The following is a 27,099-nucleotide window of genomic DNA, read 5'->3' as shown; positions in this document are numbered from 1 at the left end:
AATCATTAGCTTCAAATGAAAATGCACGTGTGAAGCAATTCAGGGTTATTTCCTGTTTGACCATTTCCCAGGATGATCGTTGCTTGGAGTATCGACATTGAAGTTTTTGCCAGATTTCAGGCAGGTGACTTTCTTTATAATGGCCAAGCATCTTGTGGTAAAAACATCTGAAATTTATCATTATGCTTTGTCCTTAGACTGAAAAAGGTTAAATTGGGTGGAAGAAAAAAAATTATATTAATTGGAGTCCTTGGACACTCATGTGATCTGAGCAGTTAACCACAAACAGTTGGAATTGCATATAAAGATTAAGTTCCTGAACCATGAAGTAGATATTGCTGATGTCTTTATGCCTTTTGGTTTGCTGCATTGCTGCCTTGCAAATGTTGATGTGACTTAAACTTCTCAGTTCATTAAACCTGTTGATGAGTAACAAGCAGTATTTTTCATATCTGGACATTTGAGGCAACAGAAGTGACACCTGAACTTCTGTTACGCCTACCATCTTCTATTGCTAGGCCTCTGGCACTGTGTGCAGTTGTAGAAGGAAGCAATTTCATTTGCATTAAAATTATCAGCGGGGTGAATTTCTTGAATATGAATATATCAATCCTTTAGATTTGAAGTGTCTGGAAATAAACTACCCCACAAAGCCTCCAATTGATGAGATTATTTTGCAATTTAAACACAAAAGCAAGTTGTTGCTATGGTTAAAGTTGGCAATATCCATTTTCACTGCAAAGCTTTCAGCTTCCTCCGCAAAACTTACTTTTGATTAAATGAGTGGGTAGCTTTAACTATATCATTATACCAAGTGAATATCTCCTTCTCCAATCCCAGATGTTTCTTGGTCATTTTCTGTTAAGTTTCTCTATCATTTATCTCAGCAGTATCCATCCTTGCAGCGATTATTGTGTTTGACATCAAATTCAGCCTGCATTTTTTAATCATCAAATGCCTTCAATGCCTTGTACTTAGTTTCATGGTGGTCATGATTTTCATGTACACTTTGAGGATGAACTTCCCAAAACAGATGAGTCTTCTAGGAATTGAAGCTGTCCCTATTTTGTACCGGTGACTGAATTGCCATGCTTCCTGTAGTAGCATTTACTGAAACATTTGCCCACCCTAATTGACATTAGATGAAACACTAATGCTAACAAATCAAACTATTTGGGTTATTTCAATTAGCAGACATTGGGTGGAAACAAAGTTTGCATGCTGACTTTTCAAGTTATCTCTCTGTGTTGACATTGAGATAACAAAATGCAAATTGCAAAGACAAACAGAAGAATAGATCGAGACTTCACAGTGGGGTCTAAATAAATGGTAGGCACTGTATAGGTGTAATATGAATAAAACCACCTGGCATTGACCTAGGAATAATATTCTGACATGGTAAAGTTGCTGCAAGGATTGTATACCTGTAACAAAACATACCTTGTGAATATTGGGGGCTGCACATAAACTGGAAAAGCTACAACAAAAGCCAGTCACAGAATTAAATATTTCAGCCAACATATAAAGACTATTTAATTTTGGTTCCTATGCACATCTTGTTCCACTGGCAGGTCAGACTCATATTGGGTTGAAAGGTGAGTCCTTTACATTGAACCCAAACCCCATGATGTCTCATTGTAACAGGTCAAGCAAGGGTAAGAAAAATTCCTCCAGGTTCCCATCAACAGCTTCATAAGATTCCTCCATCTTAAATGACATCTTGAAGAAACATTGAGAGTAGCAAGGGCATAGAATGCATTTTACTGGAAGAACTTCATTGCACAAAGCTGCAGATTGCTGGACTGGATGAATTGTTAGAACCCTGACGGACATAACTGACAGATTATGTCACTGGCCATGATTTGGTAACCAGTATTAAGAAAACCTACTTGATCTTCCCCTATCCCATCTCCCAATACAGATTAATCTCTCTTTAGCATTGTTGATAGGAGAGACCACCATATTGTACTCTATTTGAAAAACCCAAATTCACACCATTTCCCAGTAGGGATACTTTCCACTGGCTTCTGTGGTACTACAATCATATTAAATGCCACAGATTTACAGCAAGTCAATATCTCAAGAAGTGTAAGAAAGTGATGTAGGTCTTCAACAGCAGCACGTACTCCACCGCCATGTGGTATCAAGAAGTTTGATAGCACTGGATGTGGCAAAAACCATAAGAGCAGAGGGCATCCTGGCCTCTAACTCAATGCACTTGTAGCCATTTTTTCCAAAAGAGTTATGACACTGCTATTGGTCCAATAGACTGGAAAATTCCTCAGGAATTTCATGTCTACAAAAAGCAAGATAAATCCAATTTAATTAGTCATCATTTGACCAAATTATTCTCAATCACCAGATAAGTAAAGGATCATCGAGTGTTCAGTACTATAAAGAGGTACTGTTGGTAATCACTTCAATTTGGGCTGCAGGAAGAGTACTTGCCTCTACTCCTTGATGAAGCCTTAATCTAATCATAATATAGGATCAGAATCAGATTTAATATCACTGATATATGATATCAAATTTGTTGTTTTGCAGTAGCAGTGCAGTGCAAAGACATAAAAATCTACAAATTACAAATCTAAATTTTGCAAAAAAGGTGTTACGATGTGGTGCTCATCTTCTGTTCGGAAATCTGATGGCGGAGGGACGAAGCTGATGAGTGTGGGTCTCCAGATTCCTGTACCTCCTCCCTGACGGTAGTAACGAGAAGCAGGCATGTCCTCGACGGTGGGGTCCTTAATGGCAGATGGTGCCTTCTAATGGCATTGCCTTATGAAGGATGGCAGGGAGGTTTGTACCTGTGGGGGAATGAGCTACAACCCCCTACAGCCTCACGCAATGCTGTGCATTGGAGGCTCCATATGAAGTGGTGATGCAATTGGTCCGAACGTTCTCCACTCTACATTGATAGAAATTTACAAGAGTCTGTGGTGACATACCAAATCTCCCCGAACTCCCAATGGGACACAACCATTGGCATGCCTTTTTTGTGATTACGTCAATGTGTTGGGCCCCCAGCCACTTGAAGCCGGACGCTTTTCCACTGCTGACTCCTAAATGAGGACCTACAAGTATTCTCCCGACTTCCTTTTCCTGAAGTCCACAATCAGTTCCTTGGTCTTGCTGAGTGTGAGGTGGTTGTTACGACTGCACTCAACCAGTTGATCTAATGCACTCCTGTACGTCTCCCTGTTACCCCCTGAGATGCTGCCAACTATGGTGGTGTCAACCATGAATTTATAGCTGAGCTGTGCTTAGCCACACCATCATGAGTGCAGAGAAAGTAGACCAGTGGGCCAAGCACTTCCTTGAGTTGATTGTCAGCAAGGAGGAGTATGATTACTAAGTTTAGAGATGACTCAAAAGTATTGGTGGTATTTACAGTGAGGAGAGTAGCCTTTGGCTACAGTTACAACTATAAAAAAACATTGGTTAGAACACCCACAGATCAGACTGTGCTCAGCCCACATGCAGTTCCTCAGACAATAAAATGGATATGCACACATGCAGCATAATCTGATGAACATTCAAGTGTTATTTGGCAAGGGAGACAGATGTGCTACATAAGTGTTAGGTAATGATAATCCTCAACAAAGGGGCAAAAAAAACTGCTGGGGGAATTCAGTGGGTCAAGCAGCATCTGTGGAGGCAAAGGGATGGTTGGCATTTCAGGCTGAGACCCTGCATCAGTATTAAGAGTGTCTCTCACCACACTCTCAGTCCTGAGACAGGGCCTCAACTCAAAACGTCAATTATCCCTCTGCCTCCAGAGATGCTTCTTCACCCGCTGAATTCCTCCAGTAGTTTGTTTTTCCTCCTGGTTTCTGATTGTTTCTGTCCGTGTACATACCTCTAACTCCCTCCTGAACATCATGTTCCTCTACTGGTAAAATAGTAAAGAATTGCCAACTGCAACCCTTGTCACAGTCTGGATGTGAGCCTAACCCGTCTGATTTGGCACAACTTTAATTTCTTTTCACACATACACCTCCTGTTGTTCTGACCCTTTATAACCTAGAGTAACATCAGAAACTATTGCTTATGGAATTGTGGATCTGCAGCACGGACTGCAATGCCACACCGCAAGATTCTGATTTACTATATCCAATTCCACTGCCCTGCAGAATATTCTTCTTATATTTTTGTTCTATTTTTAACTCCTGAATCACAATTGTAAAAAAAACAATAAAAATTAAAAACTCGTGTACTTTTGCCCTCAATCAGAATCTTTTTCAATCAACTTACATGAACTGACATCCCATCAACTTTATCCAAATATTTGACGGTATTATAATTGTCAGAAAACCATCAGATTTCATAGCAACTTAGTATCATCTTTAGCAGTAATATTTTTTCCCAAAAATATACTTCATTCAGAAATATTACAAAATAAAGTTATTTACATAGAGAAAAAAAATTCATTGACCCTGAGTCCTTATTCAATAAATAAAGTTATTTACAATAAAATTATGTGTTGACTCTCACTCAGTCCAGTAATATTGACCATATCAATCTTAATAATAAGTTAATAATTAAAAAAAGAAATCAGCTCCTTACATATTTATTGGTTCAATATCTGAGGAATTAAGTTGGTGACATTTCACTTCTTCAAAGCCTAAAGTATGTAAAACAGAATGTAAACATTCCGGCTGCCTGGATACTGTATCCATGGTGATGTGACAACAGATCAGAGCCTGTAGCAAAACAACACTGAAGAACACTAGTTATATTCAGTTCATCTGTTGGAGCAACAGGGTGGTGAAAACACACACATCTGATTGCAGTTCACTCATGAACGTAGCTGAATAATAAAGTGCTGCTTCCAAGGGTTTGAAGTTCTTTCCAAAATCTTTTTATGACACATTAAATTTCAGAAATGATAAAATCCACAAGAGCATATTGATATCTTAAAATATTTGATTGCATTCTTACTAGTCATTGGCTTTAGATTGATTATGAGCTTTCTTCATATTTCTCCCCACCTAATTTATTACTTGACTTTGGCCCCTTCAGAAATTTTTGCAAGATGAGGACAACCCTATGGCCCTTAGGAAGCTGTATCCCAAAGCCATAGGCACACTGTAGTGCACTTAACTCTAATCTTTTTAAAAATGGCACTATATCTTGCTGTTTGAGTGTGAGTATCAATATACATTAATAAATGGCTGGACTCTGACTTTATGATGAAGGTATAGTGACTGACAAAGCAAGTGAAGATAATTAAGTGTAGAACACTTGCTCAAGGAACTCCGACAGCCAAGTAATGTCGGTGGGTTGATCAGCTTCAAATGACCATAATCCTCTTTCTTTGTCCTAGGTACAACACGAGTCAGCTAAGAGTTTTTCTCCCAATTTCAGATAACTTAAATTTTACAGTGATTCCTTGGTCCATATTTGATGTTTCCACTGATGTTGGGGGCAATCATTTTTCATTTCTTGTCTGGAATTGCATTTGTGCTTCTAATGAGCACTGGGAACTAAAAGGTCCGAGCAGAACTCAAACCAAGCATGAGAAAATAAATTACTGGTATAAAAAAGTGCTTCTATCATTGCTCCTTGTATTATTTTGTTACTGATTGAGAGATGACTGATGAGAGAGAATTGCTTGGCTTAGATTTGCCCTAGCACTACATTGCTTTGCACATCTCTACATTGTTGAGTTAATACCAATGTTGTAATTGTACTGAAAGTGCATCAACTATGCAAACCATTTGATGCACTCCCTTAGCTAAAGGAAAGAACACAAGAACATGAAAACAAGCTTTAAAATTAGTTAATATGTTTAAATCATAATTAAACTTTGGACCTCATTGATGCTAAAACTGAAAAATAAGACTAGTTTCCTAAATTTTCTGAAGTGTGAACATACTTCAAAATATGAAAGAATGAACATACTGAAATTGAATCATTTTACCTTTTAGCTTTGAAAAGAATCTTAACTGACTGCAATTGGCATTTAAACTAAATTGCACTTTAAAATAGACTACCCATATTGTGAAACAAATATCACTCCATAATTAGATCATTTTCACATTGAGATAGCAGCTAACTGGATGTACAATTAAAAATAAATATTTCTTGCACCATCTGTTATGAAAATATATAACTGTTTACAGCAGAAATGGATAGTTGTATTGCATTCTCACACCATCCTCCCACAGATAATGTGACTGAGCTTTGCAAACTCTCAGGGGATCACAATTACCAATGATATTTTAGACTGTAATTGGAACTTAAGTCTTCATTGGTTTGCCAAATAGCAAAATATAGTTGCCAGGCTGCAGCAATCAAACTGATTTAAAATGTGCCTGATCAGTAAGACCTATGTTGTGCTAACAAAGAAATGAGGCACGCTTAAAAGCATTGATTTTCATTTGGAAATATTGTAGGACAATCTAGGATTCTAAGAGACATTCTGAAGTGAACATCACTATTCAGCAGCCGTCAGAAATATGGAACATCAACTTGAAAAATGGAAAATAAAATTAGTCCAGTATTCATAACAAAAGTTATCATAACATCAAAACAAAATGTGCCAATTTAGTGAGTGTAACTTACATTTTACAACACATAAAAGGTTGATGAATGGTTAATCATTTTCTGAAGAATACAAAGAATATTTTGTCCTGAATTTTGACCAATTGTGATTTACTTATAATGTGACTCTAGAACCTTAGGACTGCCTACTACTTTTTAGACTAACCCTATGAGTTTTGTAACAAGCTCTCTGTAAGGGAAAATTGGGATTTTGCTCGCAAAGTTTGTATTCTGATGGTACAAGCACTCAACAACAGTGTTACTGATCACTGGCAATGCTGTAACACAAACTGCTTAAGAATGTGATTTTATCAAGTGTAGTGGTGATATTATAAAGTTCTGTTGCTGTTTACCTAGGAGTGGGAATGGCTCCAAAGAGTTAGAGCTGGGACTATGAATCAAAGAACCTCCTTCTGGGCAAATTAACTCCAAGATTTTACTACGTGTTGTTTGTTGCAGTTGCTGTGGGAACATGAGAGAGAATTGCTTGGTCTAGATTTGCCCTAGGTCTACTTTGCATGTGGGAAGGAGAAATGGCAGGGTTGGACTGGAGGAAAGTACTCCTCCCCAATCTTTAGGTCTTCATAACATTTGCACAAAATGCAGCTGCAATGTATTATATTTAATTGTGTTCAAAACTATCCTTAGTCATTTCAACATCCACTTTCCTCAGTCTTTGATTCCTCAGAAGAGAGGAACATCAATATATTTACACATATTTATCCAGTTAAATGCCCTGAGGTGCTTATCAAAAAATCATTTTTGAAACTGCAAATTCCTTTTGAAATTTAGATTGCCAATCCTTTCAGATTTTCCCAGTGTTCTGAGCAATTGAAGATTAATTTCATGGAAACTGCTGAAAGCCATACCCACAAGATAATTCACAGGAATATGAAAGAAAACATTGGATCTGCAGGAAGAAAGGCCCATTTGACTGCATTGGGAAACAAATAAATTTAGCTTTCCCAGAAATACAGAAAAAGGGAGAGGGAGAGACAGATTTGACAAGGAACCATTATTAACTATTTATTGTGTGAAGAGACCATGTGTAGAAGATTTGAGGTTGACATTTGCAATCATTTATATCCTCAGACCTACTTTGTGTACAAATTCCACTAAACAATTATTTTGCAAACTAACCATTTCAAAGTCCAGTCCTCTCAGCCTGCCTGGTCACATTTCAGTCCCCCCCCCCACCCCCTGTTACAGTTTGGAAATAAAGGCACAATTGCCCCTTCTGAAATTCAGTTCTTTATGGATAGCAACCAGTCCAGCCATTGTTGAAGAGTGGCTCAGTGGTGCAGTAGGCAGCGTTACTACATTACGGTCCCAGCAGCCTGATGATGGGCGGTATGTGTTTGCCCTCACTGTGACTGCATGTATTTTCCTGGGTGCTCGGGTTTCATCCCACATGCCAATGATAGACTGGTTAGCATTTCAATCAGTCATTGTACATTCCTTCCAATGTGAGAAGTAGAGGGAGAATCAGCAGGGACATGTGAAAAGGAAAATTTTACAAGAGAACAGAGAGCTGACATAAATTCGAAGGGCAGAATGGCTCCCTACATCATGTGAAATATGAGATGTACATATTAATAATTGCCTTTTCATGGAAATGTTTCAGATAAGAGTGCTAAACCTTTATGTGTAAATTCCTTTCTCAAAATATTTTCCTCTTGTGCATTTGTGCTTATTTCATTCCGTTATTACTTCATGGAAGACTGGTCAGAAGAAAATAAAGCCCCCAGGACCTACAGAATTGCCTCAGTGACAGGAAGAGTGATGAGTGGCAGGTGCTTTCTGTCTGGAAGGGTGAGAAATGAGGATTTACAATTCACATTGCTCGAAACTTTGCTTTTTCAAGTAAATTTTAAGGATATAGACTTTAGGTTGCAAAACAAAGAAATTTGCAGATAATGCAAAGGTTAGCCTTATGATTGCTGGTGAGGATCAAGGCTTTAGTCTTTAGAAATGTAGAGATGGTTTGATCAATTGGGTGGAAGAGTGGCAAGTGGAATTTAATCCTGTGAAATGTGGTGGTAAAGGTTGAGGAGATGTATTACCTCACAGGACTACGAAATGTACAATAAATGGGAGAACATTTAGTTGTTAGCAGATGGGTGTTATATAAAACCATATAAAATTTTGAGGAGCCTAGTTCAAGTAAATAAGACAATAAGACATAGGAGGAGAGTCACACCTTGCAGTCCCTCGAGTTTGCTCCCCCATTCAATCATGGCTGATTTATTTTTCCTTTCAACCCCATTCTTCTGCCTGACACCCCTACTAACTAAGAACTAATCAACCTTTGCTTTAACTATGACTTGCACTCCACAGCTGTCTGTGGCAACAAATTTGCTCTGTGGTTAAAGAAATTCCTCCTCATCTCTGTTATAAAGGGACATCCATTTATTCCGAGGCTGAGATTCTCCCACTGCTGGAAACATCCTCTTCATGTCTAATCTACCTAGGCCTTTTATTATTCAGTAGGTTTCAATGAGATCCCCCCCATTCACCAGGTACAGGTCCCCAAATGCTCTTCATACATTAACCCTTTCGTTCCCATGATCATTCTTGTAAACCTCTGCTGGACCCTCTCCAATGCCAGTGCATCATTTCTTAGATATAGGGGCCATAACTGCTCACAATACTCCAACTGTGGTCTGACCAATGCCTTATAAAGCCTCAGCATTATGTCCTTGCTTTTATATTCTTGTCCTCTTGAAATGAATACGAACATTGCATTTGCCTTCCTTATTACTGACTCACCTGAACGTTAAACTTTAGAGAAGCTGACACCTGAACTTCCAAGTCCCTTTACACCTCCAACTTCTGAATTTGCTCCCTATTTAGAAAATAGTCTATGCCTTTATTCCTTGTACTAAAGTACCCCCCATACATTTCTCCACAACAAAAAAGCCTATTTCTTGCAATAAAGTGATGAAAAACCAAATGGCATATATTAAAGGTAATTGTTAGAAAGATTTGAGGGGAGACAAAGATAAGATTTTACACCCAAAACATAGTAAGGGTCTGGAATTCACTGCCTAAAACGGCTGTAAACACAGGAACGCTCTTAACATTTAAAAAGTCCTTGGATGTGTTCCAGAACAGCAGTGACATGCAGGAATGTCAGATTAGGTTGGGGCAGATATAATGAGCTGAATGGCCTTCTGTGTTGTAAATTATATTTGGGGAATTCCTAGATGATGGCAAGTTGGAGAAGGAAAACTCAAGTTCTTAGGAGAGCTAAACCTTTCTCCCAGTCACAGTGATAGGACAACACAAAAGGTGGCTCTATACCAGGTAGCACTGGTTGGTTTAATTCCCAAATCAGAAACCTGAGTGTACAATTTAAGTAAATATTTCCACACCAATACGGTGGAAATGGTTGTATTCTTTCAACTAAGCATTGAACCCAGGCCTGACTGGATCTCTCTGTTAAAGGCAAAAAGATCCCTTGGAGCTATTTTGAATTAAAGCTGGCACTTTAAACCCGTGATATCCTAGCAAATAGTTATCCATTAACCAGCAATGCTGAGATAGATTATCTTGTCATTAATGCACTGGCTGTTTGCTGAATCAGAATCAGAATCATGTTTAATATCGCTGGCATACTGTATGTCCTGAAATTTGTTCTTTTGCAGCAGCACATTGCAAGACATAATTTTTAAAACTGTAAATTGCAGTAAGAAATACATATTTAAAAATGAATTAAAGTAGTGAAAAAAGGGAGCAAAAAAAATGAAATAATGATAAAAAATAATAATTCATAACTCTGATGGCAGAGGGAAAAAAACTGTTTGCTGAAACATTGAGTGTGTGTCTTCAGGCTCCTGTCTCTCCTTCTTGATGGTAGCAATGAGAAGGGGTCTTTAATGATGAATGCCGCCTTCTTGGAGCATCACCTTTTGAAGATATCCTCGATGCTGGGGAGACGAGTGCCCTTGATGTAAGTGACTGAGTTAGCAACTTCCTGCAGCTATTTCCAATCCTGTGCAGTGGCTGCTCCTCACCAGACAGTAATGCAACCACTGAGAGTGCTCTCTATGGTACATCTGTAGAAATTCGCCAGAGTCTTTGGTGACATCCAAGTCTCCACAAACTCCTTAATTAGATTTAGCTGCTGTCGTACCTTCTTTATATTTGCATTGATACGTTGGGATAGATCTTCAGAGATGTTGACTCTCAGGAGTTCACCTATTCAAATACTGATCCCTCGATGAGGACTGGTGTGTGTTCCCTCAACTTCCCCTTCCCGAAGTCCACAATCAATTCCTTGGTCTTATGCAAATTGACTGCATCAGTTCATATCATAAATACTGTGCATGTAACACACATAAAATGCCACAGAAACTAGCAGCCAGGCACCATTTATGGAGAGGAATAAACAATTACCATTTCTGTCTGAGATCCTTCCTCAGGATCTGATGCCTGACTGCTGAGTATCTCTGGCATTCTGTGTGCGTTGCCCTGGATTTCCAACACGGCAGGATTTCTTGTGGATACAATTCTTTGTTGCTTTATATAAAAAAAGCTCATAGGTTACAAACTGTAGTATATTTAATATTTCAGTAAAATTTGATTAATAGTGTAAATAAATTGTTTGATTAAGAATTCTTTGTTGACATAATTCATTATGTCAAAGTACGTGAATGGCATACATCATTACGCCACCGCGTCATATGTGCTGACCTCACTAAAGTAAACTGAAGTGTACACGAGCTATCCCTGGCTCCTGTGTTTTTCTTTCAATTATTTTTTGGAGTTACAAAACATAACCGTGGCAATGAGCAGGTTTTAAAACTAACGCAAGACAATGAGCTACTGTTGAAGTGTAGCATGTTTGTTTTTCCTTTGAGAAGGAGAAAGAAATGTTAGAGTTTTTAAAAAATGCAGCACATTTTTTCCTTTGGAAGGGGAGAAAAAGATGTTCAAGTTAAAAAAAAAGGCAGAAAACAGTACCGGGTTGATGGTGACCTTAATATCACCGCAGATTCTGGTAGACCCATCCTTCTTGGCTACTGGGACCACTGACATTACTCCTGGGCTCCAGCCAACCTTGGAAAGAATTCCTTCATCCTCAGTGTGATCTTGCTCTTTGGCTACTTTATCATGGACGGTAAAAGGAACTGGACAGGTTTTGTAAAACTTGGGTGTGGAATTTTCATTTAACACTAGTTGACCCTCGATATGTTTGAGTTTTCCAATGCCACCCTTGTGGCATCATCCAATACCCTTCTTAACTCGCTTAGAATCAACTCTATTGCAGGGGATGTGGCAGGCCAACTGTGGATTGATCTCCAATAAAATTATTGCTGGCTCAGCCAATCATACCCCACCACCTGTTTTTACCACATACAAGCCCAATGCAACTTGTCTGTTGTTGTATTTCACTGTTATGAATGTCATTCCCACAGGAGTTCTCTTTTCTCTGGTGAGGATGACAAGGAACATCTCCAAAATCTCAGGACAGTGTTAAAAAGATTAGAAGATTATAGGCTCAGAGCACGTGTGAATTATTTAAACCAAGCATCACTTACTGTGGTCACACCATTGACACACAAGATTTACACAAGTGTGCTGAGAAGACTCAAGCAGTTACAGATGCCCCAAGGCCAAACTATGTGTTGCAGTTGCAGTCCTTTTTAGGATTTGTCAATTACTATAACAGGTTCCTGCCAAACCTGGCTATTGTGCTCCACCCCTTGAACTCTTTACTACAGATTAGAAAGAAGTGGCAAAGGACAGAGCAGTGTGAGGTGGTTTTCCAAAAGGCAAAGGAAATGGTGATGGCCAGCACTGTACTCACACTTTATGATCCACATCATTCAGTGAAGCTTGCTTGTGATGCCTTACCTTATGTTATAGGTGCAGTCATGTCACGTGCTATGAGTGATGGAACACCTCATAGCCTTTGCATCGCATTCCTCTACTACCCTAGAGAAACATTATGCACTGAGCCTAGTCTGAGGTGTAAAACATTTCAACCAGTGCTCATACAGGAGAGAGCTTACTCTCATTACTGGTCATCAACCTCAACGTCGCAAAAACAAAGGAGCAGTTTGTGGATTACAGGAGGAATGGAGACGGGTTAACCCCCTATTGATATCAATGGATCTGGGGTTGAGTGGGTAAACAGCTTTAAGTTCCTCAACATCCACATCACTGTGGACCTCACTTGGGCTGTACACACCAGCTGTGTGGTGAAAAAGGCACAACAGCACCTCTTTCACCTCAGATGGTTGAGGAAGTTTGGTATGGGCCTCCAAATCCTAAGAAATTTCTACAGGTGCACAATTGAGAGCATCCTGACTGGCTGCATCACTGCCTGGTACGGGAGCTGTACCTCCCTTAATCACAGGATTCTGCGGAGAGTGGTGTGGACAGTTGTGAACTTCCCATGATTCAGGACATTTACCGAGACAGGTGTGAGAAAAGGGCAGGAAGGATCATTGGGGACCCGAGTCACCCCAACCACAATCTATTTCAGCTGCTACCATCCCGGAAATGGTACCGCAGCATAAAAGTCAGGACCAACAGGATTCGGTACAGCTTCTTCCACCAGGCCATCAGACTGATTAACTCAACTGATTTGAGTGCATTTCTATGTTACATTCTGTTCTATTTATTATAAATTACTTTGATAGCACATTGCACATTTAGACAGAGACGTAACATAAAGATTTTACTCCTCATGTATGTGAAGCATGTAAGAAATAGTCATTTCAATTCAATTGAACCACTTATGTCCATCTTCAACCCACTAACAGCAGCAGAATTAATGCAGATATGGGCTCTGTTTCTTTGAGGACACAATTACAAGATCTAAAAGGAGAACATAAGAAATGGGAGCAGGAGTAGGCCATCTGGCCTGTTGAGCCTGCTCCGCCATTCAATAAGACCATGGCTGATCTGACCATGGACTTATCTCCACCTACCTGCCTTTTCCCCATAACCCTTAATTCCCCTACTATGCAAAAATCTATCCAACCTTATCTTAAATATAATTACTGAAGTAGCCTCCACTGCTTCATTGGGCAGAGAATTCCACAGATTCACCACCCTCTGGAAAAAGCAATTTATCCTCATCTCCATCCTAAGTTGACTTCCCCGAATCTTGAGGCTATGTCCCCTAGTTGTAGTCATCCCAACAACTTTCCTGCCTCCGTCTCATCTATCCCTTTCATAATTTCATACATTTCTATAAGATTTCCTCTCATTCTTCTGAATTCCAGCAAGTACAGTCCCAGGCAACTTAATTTCTCCTCTTAGTCTAACCCCTCATCTCTGGAATCAACCTGGCGAACCTCCTCTGCACAGCCTCCAAAGCCAGTATATCCTTCCTCAAGTATGGAGACCGGAACTGCATGCAGTACTCTAGGTGCAGCCTCACCAGTACCCTGTACAGTTGCAGCATAACCTCCCTGCTCTTAATCCTTCTGGCAATGAAGGCCAACATCTCATTTACCTTCTTGATAGCCTGATACACCTGCAAAGCAACCTTTTGTGATTCATGCACAAGCACTTCCAAGTCCTTCTGCACAGCAGCATGCTGCAATTTTTTACCGTTTAATTAATAGTCTGCTTTTCCATTTTTCCTTCCAAAGTGGATGACCTTACATTTACCAACATTGTATTCCATCTGCCAGACCCTTGCCCATTCACTTAACCTATCTATATCTCTCTTCACACTTTCCTTATCTCCTGCACAATTTGCTTTTCCACTCAATTTCGTTTCTTTTTTTTAAAATTTTATTTTTATTTGGATAAGGAATTCACAATTATCATGTACTTTTTTCACACATATAACCTTTTCCATTTTTTTATATGTATAAAACTACAATTATTTATACATTCTTAAGTACACATTGAGATGATATAAAAGGAAAATAAACATTTAAATATATAATTATGTAATGTGGTAAATCTAACCTGTTAGGCTAAGTAATGAAATTAGTTGTTAAGAAAAATGGTAATAATAGTTTCCATACAACCCTTCTGGACCATTTCCACTGGTCCAAAATGTTGCATACAAGCCTATATACCAACCATTGTAGGTGTTTATATCCCAATTTGTTCGTGCTTGTTCCTGCCCGCAGACATAATTATCCAATCCCTATGTACTTATTTACTTAATTTTTTCATTTTTTTTAATCCCTTTCCCAAATCTTTCCCTTTACTTGTGTTAATTCTCTATTTTCCAAAAAAAAACAAACATTTAGATTAGGGGTGCTTACATGAGCAATATTACTGTGTTGATGAGAAGAGCAATATAAATCATTAGGAGAGTCATCTAAAGTCTGCTCGCATTGGAGTTATATATTCAATCCATTTATTCCAGATTTGATAAAATGTTTCTTTTTGAGTTCTCAGGGAGTAAGTCAACTTTTCCATTTTAAATATTTCCAAGATAATTTCGTACCAATCTTCTAATGTAGGTGGTATTGGATTTAGCCATTTTCTAGTGATTGATTTCTTACTTGCCGCTAAGAGGGCCTGCAGCAACTTTATATCTTCCTTCTGTTCAAGGAACAATACATGCCCCAAATAGAGCGTCTCAAAGTTCAGAGGTATCTGGGACCTAAGTACCTTAACTAATGTTCTATGAATACCTTCCCAAAATAGACTTAATTTAGGGCAATCCCAGAAAATATGAAAATGATTTGCCTCCTTGGAGCTGCACCTTCTCCAACACATCACATTTGTATCTTTATATTTTTCCTGATATGGGGTCTTGAAGTATCTTATAATGTTTTTCCAGCAATGTTCTCTCCAAGTCAAAGAATTAGTCGAGGACCATTGAAGCTGCAGATTTTCCCCCAAGCCTCCTCTGAAAGTACCAACCCCGCTTCTTTCTCCCACTTCTCTTTAATATACAGTGTATTTACATTTTTAGCATGGGAGAGTGCATTATATAGGCGAGAAACTGATTTACTAGGTATTAAACTGCAAGCCGAATTCAGAATCTTGAAAAATTCTAATTCTACTGTTGATAGGTCTGTATATCTACAACTCTGGTTAACATAGTTTCGTATTTGAAGGTACCTAAAAAAGTCATTATGTTCTAGGCCATGTTTGTCCTGCAGGATTTGGAAACTTTGTAATACTCTTTTATCTATAAATAGGTAGGCTGTAAGACCTTTCTTTATCCATAGCTCAAATCTTTTATCTCCTCTGTTGGGAAGGAATTCGGTATCATATGCACACCATCTAAAGAGTTTTAACATGTTATTAATTCCACATGAATTAACCACCTTCTGCCATACTTTTAATGTAAGATTTATCCAAGCATTATTAAATTTTTCCAACTGGGCCATCAATCCTTTGTCAGCTATTGAGGCCTGAAGAGGAAAACTGTCAACTAATCCAAATTCTATTTCCTTCCATCTAGCCTTATATTCCCTATTACACCAATATAACAGAGGGGTTATCTGTGAGGCATAAAAATAATTTCTCAGGCAAGGAAGAACCATACCTCCTCCTTCCTTCCCTAACTGTAAGGTGTTATATCGAATTCTAGGTTTCCTTCCTTGCCAAATGAAGCGGGAAATCCATTTGTCCCATTCCCTGAATTGATTATCATCCACCTCCACTGGTACCACTCAATTTCGTTTCATCAGCAAACTTAGATACACTACACTCGGTTCCCTCTTCCAGATTGTTAATGTATATCATAAACCAGACAACCCCAACAGGCGGACCGTGGGCCAGGTCCGGACCGTGAGAACCAAATGTCTGGACCGCGCTGATCCATTGGCACTTATGTGAATGCACCTGTCATAACATGTAAATAAAGTGCATGCTGCTCTAATTTATTTTAACCTCATCCCACACCGTACACTTAACCTACACCCCCGTAGAGTGCACGACCTACTGCACGCTCTCCATGGTCCTCAACTAGACAGCGGCACACACCAGCTGTGACAGATGACAGATGACAGATTCGCTTCTTAGCCTGTCATCTAAGAAGCGAATCTGTAATCTAAACGAATTGTTACCAGCAGTAAGTCACGGACCCCAAACCAAGAACAACATGGCCTGTGTGAAAAAGTGCAAAGTCGACCAGGAAAACCGTCAGTTCAAATCTGACTGGACTGATCAGTTTCGTTTTATTTTACCAGACCATGCCAATGCTAAACCGACATGCTTAATATGCATGCAGTCCGTAGCTGTCTGCAAATCAGAAAATCTAAAGCGGCACTTCAACACAAGGCATGCTGCCAGTTTTAGTGCCAACTACCCTGCAAAATCAGATCAACACAAACAAAAAATTGCAAATATGACAACATTATACAAGCACTCCATTTCTACTATCTGTAAGTCAACATCTGCACAAGAGAGTGCAACAGCTGCATCATTGTACGTGTCATGGAATCTTGCCAAAGTTCAGAAGCCATTCGCTGATTCGAAGTTGATTAAAATGTGTGCAATTGCTATGGTTGGCGAAGCTTTAAGTCATGATGAGAAAACCAAGAAAACGGTTGAGGAGCTCTTACCGACGGCACCATTGTCGGCTAACACCAACAGTGCCTCAGGATTGCCACAACAGAATACAGGCCCGACATCAGAAGGGTTGCCTCACCCCATCGCTGTCACTTCTCTCACTGATTGGTGAGTGAATCAACTTATTTCTGTCCAATTGTCAATCTTATTGTGGTATAATAATATTACAACAACAATAATACTGATAATTTCATTTATAGCTACACTTCATACTTCAAATGCTACATAGCTTAATTAAAAAGAACAAATAGATTAAATGAGAGAACAGAAACAGAGGAAAAGGCAGTATTACTAAAACTCTTCGTGTGGAAGAGAAGTGGTGAAGACTACCATGTTTACAGTGTGTGGTGTTTGTGTGTATTTTAAATCCCAGATGAGTTCTCAATGTGACAGCTGACAGTTGTGATAGCTAGAGTCATAATTAAACGGTTGGTTTTGGACTTATTTTGTTTCAAGAATGCATTTTTTTTTCTAGTGTGACCCACAACACAGGCTTTGAGAATCCCAGGCCTAAATTGTTACTACTACCACTACTATTACTACTACTACTACTAATAATAATAATGGTAATAGCAGCGACAACAATATCTGCCCATAAAACAACTTACTGGCGCCATGAAAAAAAACCCTGGACGTTTTGGCCCTTGGCTTGGCATGCTTGACATAATTTGGCCCTTGTGGAAAACTATTTGGGGAACCCTGTCATAAACTGTTGAAGGCCCAGCACCAATCCCTACAGCACACCACTCACCACTGATCGCCAACCAGAGTAACACCCATGTATCCCAAATCTCTGCTCTCTATTAGTTAACCAATCCTCTATCCATGCTAATACATCACCCCCAACTCTATGCATGGACAACTAATCATTAAGTTGTTGATGGATCATCCACTGGAAGCAACATCAACAGAACACACTACTGTACACTAATACCGAATTGAAAGCTTGCCAATTTCCTCTTTGCATATCGCAATGCAACACACCCCACGACCAACAGCTCACCAGCTCAGCTGTTCCCGGGTCATCCCTTGCGCTCATGCTTGGAGCTCCTCCAACTCAATATCAAGATTATGTAGGACAAACAGCTAAGACAAACTGAGGGCTCCTCAAACAAGGAGGTTCCATGTTTCACTCCTGGACGAACAGTCCTGGCGAGGGACTACAGAGGTGATCTTGGAAAGATTAAGGACTGACTGGGACCATGCTCCCACACAGTGCAGATTGCATCTGATGTCATCTGGAGACACCACATCCATCAGGTGAGGAGAACAGAGTCAACTGTTAGAGATGAAAGGTGCCAGAGTAGTCACATTCACTTCTGCAGTCCCAGAGTCACAAAACATAATACAAACCATTGTGAACATCTTCAAAGAGGCGCAGAAGGCACTGTAGAAATGCAGATCTGCTTTTAACAAGACCAAGCAAATTTGTCCTACTTCCCAACCATTCCCTCCATATTGGCTGTGTATTTTTCATCTGTAAGTGCACTGTCTAAGCAGTTTCAGAGCCTACAGCATGATGGAAAAGAAGATTATTTATTTTTTGAAAAGGTCCATCAGTTACTTGGGATTTCAGAACGCTTTTGAAGGGTGCGAGGGAATAAGGGGAGCACAGCGATTCTGCAAAATAATTAGTATGCCGGAATTTGGAACAAAACCGAGAAAATGCTGGAAGAGCTCCATCCGTCCAGAGGCATCAGTGGAAAGAAACCCCAATGAACGATTCAGGTCAGGGATCTCCTTCAGTGATTTTAGGAAGAGTTCCAAAGGGGATGGAACGAGAAAAAAGCAACTAATCGATTCAACGAGGAACTCAGAAGAAATATACAGTACATAATTTAACACTTCTATCGATAAAACGAAAAAAGGTTGTGCTAATCGGTAAAACTTCGGGAAGGATCAAAAGTCTGAAACCGATTTTCGTGCTTCAAATTCTGGACTTCCCTTGCCAGATCGACCAAACTTAATTACATAAATTACAAATTACAAAAATTTCATTTAATTTTCAAAACTATAATTGAACCTACTTGCAACAACCTTTTCATTCATTGCAAATCATGCCTGTAGAAAGCTATATAGATCCTTGATGTTGTTTAAAGCTTTCAGCTTTATTTGTTGCCATGGGTCAGTATTCAGACTCTCTCTGCCTGAAATGCAACTTGCATTGAAATGTTCGTTGCAAATTGTTTTTTTTTGTTCTTACAGGAGACTTGAAAACAATGGAACAACACTCCCCTCATAATCGCAACCTTCATTTCGAAAAACATCACGTTCGTATCTGCAAAAGTACTTCATGATTGTTCTTGTGATGTACGGAACAAATTAACATATTTTAAAAAGCCATTCGACCCACAACATTTTCAAGTATATCTCACTGAACAATTAGGACAACCGGGGAACAAGTGGGAATTACAGCCACTGTGTTCGTCTGTATTATCATAGGTTCGGTTGAACCGGCACAGAAAGTTATTGTAACGACTTCGGAGTCGAGCTCCGTCAGTTGCTGCGGAGTATAACAACTCGAATACACGGGTCTGCATCGACTTCCTGAGCATGATCATAATGAACTACAACTCCCAGGATGCTTTCTAGTGGTGGGTCTCTGTGGGTTTCGGGCCTGGATGAGGAGGAGCGAAACTGGTTGCTGGAGACTGTGTGGGGGGGGGGAGGGTGGGGATGGTTGGAGGGGAGAGGCTTCCCCTCCCGCAGGAAGAGACTTTAGTTAAGGGGCGGAGAGCTCGACGAGACAGTAAGAAGAAATGTGCTGCGCTTTTCGCTGTCACGATTGAAAGCGGCGAGCCGGGGTTGTGCACAAAATTACACACGAACCAAAAATCTATTCGGGTAAGTGGGAGATTCGGTAACATTGCATAACAGATCGCATAAAAGATTGCACAGCGGAGTGCAATCATGTTTTAGTGACTGCTTGTGATATTGTTTTAAACAACACTGCAGCTGGCGCTAGTATTCCCTCCGATTCAAACCAAATGTTGGCCAGCGGGGCTTACATTTAATCCCTGTACTTACATGTACAAGATGATAAATGTATTGGATGTGTGTTCAGAGAGATTGATTTTGTTTCACTGTAAAGCCTTTCCCGTATAGGATAAGTTGGTTATAAACCACGTCTGATAACGTCGAGTAATTGAATTCTTTGAAGCCCGCCTTGGTGGGTTACACAAAGGCGAGTCTGGCTCCCGGCAATGACAGGCTTGAATTATAAACATGATTTATTTACTGTGTTTGGTAAGGCTAAAGAGTAAATGCGACGTAGATCTGAATCAGTAGTTGAGGGAATTTAGAAATAAAATTCCGCAAGTACTAAGCAAGCAGATGATTCATGGTAGAATTGAATTTACAGTATGTTATTTCCATATAATATTCCATCAGCTTCCCCCTCTTAGCCAGATCCTCGGTCGAAGATGACTTTGCATCCACTCCAGTTGTGTGCGTACTGAGTTGGCTGATGATGCCTATATGGGATCCACTGACCCTGCCACAAGTGGGGCAAAAGGGAATTAACAGGGGGAGGGAGGAACTTGTGTGAGTTTTGGAGAAGTCTGTGCCTTTCGCAAATTACGGCCGGCTTCTGTGTGCTTGTGATGTGTAAAATCACTTCTCATCGCCTTCTTCATTTTGAGCGGTCAAAGGCCACGGGTTCCCAAGTATCAGGGAAGATGTTACACTTTTTCAGGTAAATTATGAAAATACTTTTGAACCTCTTTTTTATCCACTGGTGTCCATGTTGTCGGAGACTATTCTTTGACCACAAACGTTAAAAGCGCTTCTGTATTTTGGGGGGAAATATCACTTATATATTGATAAAATAGGAGTGCTGTTATATTATTTTCAAGAGCTTCTCTGATGAATAGGCTTTCTCGTGTCAGAGCCTGTTTCGGTAGATTCCATGGATGCTGCCTGACCTGTTGGGTTCTTCCAGCATTTTGTGTGTATCGTAGACCTAAGTCGTTTTCGTCTTGGGTCTTACTCATTCCAATGTTATTAATCTGATTATTTAAACAGGATTTCTTCAAGTGATCCAACCTCTATCATTACGGGAAAGATAAAATGCGGACATTTGTGTAACTCTCGAGGTTTTTTTCAACAAATATATATATTTGCAAGAAATTTTTAATTAGGAAGGTAATTTTTGGAGGAAAGGAAGTGGTTCAAATGCAGTTTGTGTTTTGGATGGAATCCTAACAAGCTTCCAAGTAATCTCTGAAATGGAATGTAATTTCGCCTTGGCTTCACGCACCAATCAATGGAGCGTGGTTTTCGAGCAGGTGCCAGTCAACGCAGAAAGAGAGGAGCTTTCGCGCTGATGTTATTTGATGCCTGTCAGTGCGGTAAGAGCTAGCAGGCCTGGGGGGGGGGCGGGGGCGGGGGCGGGGGCGGGGGAAAGGGGGAGGAGGGGAGTGGAGGGCGTGGCATTGCCGTGACGTTGCACAGTTGACAATGAAGGCGGGACCTCCAACAATGTCGGACGGCGATGTGCCAGACGGGGCGGAGTTTGCGTCATGACGCCACGCGCCGGCCGGCCGTCTTTGGGAGGTTTAAAACAAAATGGTGACTCGGGTTGGGGTTGTTGGCGCGAGGTCGTAATTTTAACTTTAACGTAAAATTACAAAGGGAATTTATGGAGCTCTGGTATGTTATTTGAATTATTGCATTTCCACTGCGTGTGAGAAAGTATAGATGTTATATTAGGATTGATGAGCAATTTAACGGCGCCAGTTTTGATTCTGACCGCTTTGTGTTCTCGGTAACTGCAGTTCTGCGCAACGCCTCGTCGGGGAAGACCGAGAGTTGATGGAATTATTTTCAGATCCTTTTTACCCCACCCTCATCCATAAGCGTACCCCTTTCTCGTTCCTGCTTCAGTTCCCCTCACTTACCCCTAAAACTGCTTAGATCTCATGTGAACTATGGGGAGAGGCCTTTGATCTCGGGCCCGAGGAGGGGGTCTTTGTCTGGATTTTGGCCTCCCTTGAGGTACAGTGCTGAATTCCAAAATTCACCGTCCCAAGAGTTAGATATTACAACTGCCTTGTTACAAGTTTGTTATACTTTTCACGCTTAAAGATTCGGGATACGATTTTCTCCTAAAACTTCATGCATTCAAGTAAAATCCCAATTATTAGTTATGTTTGTAATGCAAATGTGCTTATTTAAAGTACGGGAAACAAGCAAGTATATGGTAACGTGTGACTTGATAGGCAGTTGATTGTGGGCTCAAATTCCACTTTAGATGTCTTACAAGATACTAGTTATTTGTTTGGCTGGATTTAAAATATATAGTTGGAGGAAGAGCAGCTAGATTGTCCGTATGTATGAAGGTATATATATTTCACTGAAGGTCGTTACCTGATCATGATAATAGCATGTAAATTTGCCAGTTTTCGTCAGGTTTTACATCAAGGCAATGAGATGGCCTTGGATTATCACTTTTTTAAAATCTTCTGGATGTCATGAAGTACTGAAAAGCATTGCAAATTTTTTCCAGAATTGTAAAATACCACAGTAAAATTTTCTAAATAAATATAGCAAATGCATTCACTTTATTAGTCATAACCAATAGTTGACACCTTTTTTTAATCTGAGAAAAAGATCCCTGAGATATGTAAATGAGCACAATAAACTTGCATAGTAAAACTGTAATATCTAACTCTTGGCGCTGTGGACTCTGAAATTCAGCAAACTTTGTACCTCAGGCAAGGCCCACATCCAGACAAGGTAGAAATTCACTTTAACGTGACGGTTTAAACTGAGTGATTTGTTTGATTCTGGAATACCTGGCTGTGCATGCATCAGTTGCTTGCTTCTTCCTGTTGATGGAGGCTTGAACTGTATTTCTTGTGCAATAGTGAAATGTGGGTAATTGGAGAGTTAAACCATTAGATATGCAAACCAAAACAGTTAATTGATAAGAATATATAAAATAATTCTCTTTCCCAGCATCTGTGATTATAAAACATTGTGATTTCATGGTATTAACTCATGACTCTTATGAAGGATGGCTCTCAGAAACCTCAACCTTGACTTTGGGGGCCCATAAAATATCATACACTTATCATCCACACGTTGTTCATTAGTTATTGCCAAGCCCCAGCTGATGCATCAGGCACTACTTCACTTCGATCATTGCCTAACCAATTTGGAGAGGACAGAATGTGCCCAGGAAGGAGAATTTAATTGTCTCATGAGGACGATACATGACTGATTGAGTCACTGGGACTTGGCTATCAAAGTGGGCTTGGAGCAAGTGATGAGAGAACTCATGAGTGGAAATGTTACATAACTATCTGTTCTTCCCAATCTAGACAATAAGAGAATTAGGCCATTTGGCCCATTGAGTCTGCTCCGCTAATTAATCATAGCTGATCCTTTTTTCCCTCTACTCAGCCCTTCTCCCCATGATTTTTGATGCCATGGTCAGTCAAAAACGTATTAAGCTCTGCATTAAATACACCCAATTGCCTGGCGTCCACAGCTGCATGTGGTAATAACTTCCACAAGTTCACCACCCTCTAGCTAAAGAAATTTCTCTGCATTTAAATAGATGCCTCTCTATCCTGAGGCTGTGCCCTCTTGTCCTGGACCCCCCCCCCCCGCCACCATGGGAAGCATCCTTTCCGTCTCTCTTCTTATCTAGGCATTTCAACGTTTGAAAAGTTTTAATGAGATCCCCGCCACCCCCCATCCTTTTAAATTCAAGTAAGTACAGACCCAGAACTATCAAATGTTCCTTGTATGATAACCCTTTCATTCCCGGAATCATCTTTGTGAACCTCTTCTAAACCCTCTTTAAGGTCAGCTCATCTTTTCTTGGATGAAGAGCCCAAAACCATTCACAATACTCACGATGAGGCTTTACCAGTGCTTTACAAAGCCTCAGCATCTCATTCCTGCTCTTCTATTCTAGACCTCTTGAAATGAATGCTAACGTTGTATTTGCCTTCCTCACCACTGACTCTACCTGCAAGTAAACCTTTGGGTTGTTCTACACAAGGACTCCCAAGTCCCTTAACATCTCAAGTTTTTGTATTTTCTCTCCATTTAGAAAATAGTCTGCACATTTGTTTCTACTACCAAGTGCATGACCATGCATTTTCCAACATTGTATTTCATTTGCCACTCTCTTGCCCATTCTCCTAATCTGTCTAAGTCCTTCTGCAGTCTACCTGTTTCCTCAACACTACCCGCCCTTCCACCAATCTTCATATCATTGGCAGACTTGGCAACACAGCCATCTATTCCATCTACAAACACAAAATCTGCAGATGCTGGAAATCCAAGCAACACACATAAAATGCTGGAGGAACTCAGCAGGCTGGGCAGTATCTATGGAAAAAAAGTATAGTCGATGTTTTGAGCCAGTCCTGCCGAAGGGTCTCGGTCCAAAATGTCAACTGTACTTTTTTCCATAGATGCTACCCGGCCTGCTGAGATCCTCTAGCATTTTGTGTATTCTATCATCTAAATCATTGATATATAATGTAAAAAGACGTGGTCCCAAACATCGACCCCTGCAGAACACAACTACTCACTGGCAGCCAACCACAAGAGGATCCTTCTATTCCCATTTGCTGCCTCCTACCGATCTGGCAATGCTCTAATTATTCCATTAACTTTCAGTAACTGCCATTTAGTCTATCTCACTGGTAAAACTGCCTGCCATAGAATCGTTGTAGAGACAGCTCTTTCATGTTAAGGAATTCAGTTGTATTCCTCCCACAGATGCTGCATTAACTGTTGAGCCTCTCCAGGTTCTAGAAGCTGTCGTTTCTTATTTTTCCCTGAATTCTATAGTGTGGCTTAACCATCTTTCTGAACGAGGGACACAAGATTCTGCAAATGCTGGAAATTTTGAACAATGCACACAAAATTCTGGAGGAACACAGCAAGTCAGGCAGCATCTCTGGAAAGGAATAAACATTCAACGTTTTAGGCTGAGATCCTTCATCAGCATTGGAAAAGGTGGAGGCAGAAGCCAGAAAAAGACAGTGGGGGGAGGGGAAGGAGTACAGTCGACCCTCCTTACCTGCGGGTTCCGCATGCATGGATTCAACCAACCACGGATCAGGAAAACCCGGAAGTTCTCTCTCCAGCACTTGTTGTTTGAGCATGTACAGACTTTTTTTTTCTTATCGTTATTCCCTAAACGCAGTATAACAACTATTTACATAACATTTACAGTGCATCAGGTATTATAAGTAATCTAAAGATGATTTGAAGTATATGGGAAGATGTGCGTAGGTTACTGCGGATCAGGATAAAAAAACCAGTTGTTCTCTTACTAAGTAAGTCAGAACAGGTGCATCCAGTATTATTTAGCATCAGTTAATCACATGTTTGCCTTAGTGTATAGTATATATTTTACCTTTCTATGCATATAGAACACTTAAGAAACATATGTATTTCAATAATTAAATCACTGCGTTGCTTAGTAATAATTGTTTTCATTGGGGCAGGGCCTTTCTCACTTTATCCTTTAAAATTGTTCCGATCGTTGACTGACTGCAGCCTAATGCTTTTCCAATGACCAATGGTGTTTCACCTCTTTCCGATCACTTTATTATTTCCACTTTATTTTCAATTCGGATCGTGATTATTTTCGTGAACAGAAACACTGCAGATTCAGAGCTCCGCTGGGTCCTAAAGTCTACTGCGCTGAGACAGGTTAAATAAGGGACTTGAGCATTTGCGTTTTTTGGTATCCGCGGGGGGTCCCGGAACCAATCCCGCGCGGATAAGGAGGACTGACTGTACAAGCTGGCAGATGATGGGTGAGGGAGGGGTGATGAAGTAATAAGCTTGGAAGGGATAGGTGGAAGAGATAAAGGGCTGAAAAAGAAGGAATCTAAGAGAGGGCAGTGGACCATGAAATGAGGGAAGGAGGAGAACTGGAGGGAAGTGATGGACAAGTAAAGAGGGTAACCAGAATGGAAATAGAAAGGGTGGAAGTTTACTGAAACTTAAAGAAAATCAAAGTTCATGTAATCAGATTGCAGGCTACCCAGCTGGAATATGCAGTATTGCTCCCCCAACCTGAGTTTGGCCTCATTATTGCAGTATAGGAGACCACAGATAAGCATGTCAGTTTGGGAATGGAAAGTCCTGTTGAAATGTGTAGTCACCAAGAGATCTTGCCTCATGCAGCCAATGAAGCAAAGCTGCTCGGCAAAGTGCATTGGGTTTCACTGACGTAGAGGAAGCAGCACTGGGAATGCTGGATACAATGCAATACTGGTTACCTGCCAGCTTATGCTGCTCCCCCTCTCCTACCTTTTGGCTTCTGCCTACTTCCTTTCCAATCTTGAAGAATCTCAGCCCAAAATGTTGATTGTTTATTCTTTTCATAACTGCTGCCTGACTTGCTGAGTTCCTACATTTTTGTGTATTGCTAAATGGGTATGCTTATTAATGGGTAGATCAGCTCAAAATTGAACATGTGAGTCACTCTGAATCATACAGCAGCAGATCTCCTGGTGATGCTTTTCTTTACCATTATGCCTGGGTAAGACTGGTAGCCACAGCTCCTCATTTTCTGACCTACACTATCCTTGCTACTTCCTCCTCCCTTTCTGTTGTGACTACCCCCCCCCATCTCACCACCTACAAGTTGTCCCCTCCCATCGCCCTTCTAATCCTTTCCCCAGTTCCAAACCCTGCCAGTTCTTCATAATTCCTGCTGGACTTTCCCCTCTCAGGTGCTGTGCAGTCTGTCCTCAGCAAAGGCCTCACATTTATATCCTTGTGCCTGCACCTCAGCTATGAGTTGGAACACTTCTGTTGTCACTGCCTTGGTGTCTTATTTCTTTAGTAATGTCTCATCAACCCCCTTCTCGTAGCTGAAGTATTCCTTTTCCTCTCAGACCCTCATTTTGGGCCTTGTATTCTCCCTTAACCATTTCATTTTCATTTCCATTTCCTGCCATGGCATCATCTGGTCCTGGGCCTCTCCAACATTGCCTCTTTCCAAATGCTCAGCCCTCAGTTCACCTCCCACCAATTGCAACCAAGTCATCAAAAGAACAGTGCTCT

At 40.3% G+C, this 27,099-nt stretch overlaps 1 protein-coding gene across 2 annotated transcripts in view; it reads left to right on the top strand.

The window, feature by feature from the left end:
- Nucleotides 1-19,754: 19,754 nt before the first annotated feature.
- Nucleotides 19,755-27,099, top strand: part of peli1b (pellino E3 ubiquitin protein ligase 1b) — a 49,288-nt gene continuing 41,943 nt past the window's right edge. The window contains exon 1 of one of the 2 annotated variants that reach the window (XM_063056097.1): nt 19,755-19,896. The gene's annotated coding sequence lies outside the window, so the exon portion shown is untranslated. Of the gene's footprint in view, nt 19,897-21,597; nt 21,703-27,099 lie in introns of those variants that run through there. The other variant, XM_063056096.1, reaches the window with a different exon arrangement.

This window comes from Mobula hypostoma, chromosome 8 (assembly GCF_963921235.1).
Source record: "Mobula hypostoma chromosome 8, sMobHyp1.1, whole genome shotgun sequence".
Classification (NCBI taxonomy): domain Eukaryota; kingdom Metazoa; phylum Chordata; class Chondrichthyes; order Myliobatiformes; family Myliobatidae; genus Mobula; species Mobula hypostoma.
The sequence above is the reverse complement of the archived record's forward strand: the minus strand, read 5'-3'. Positions and strand labels throughout refer to the sequence as shown.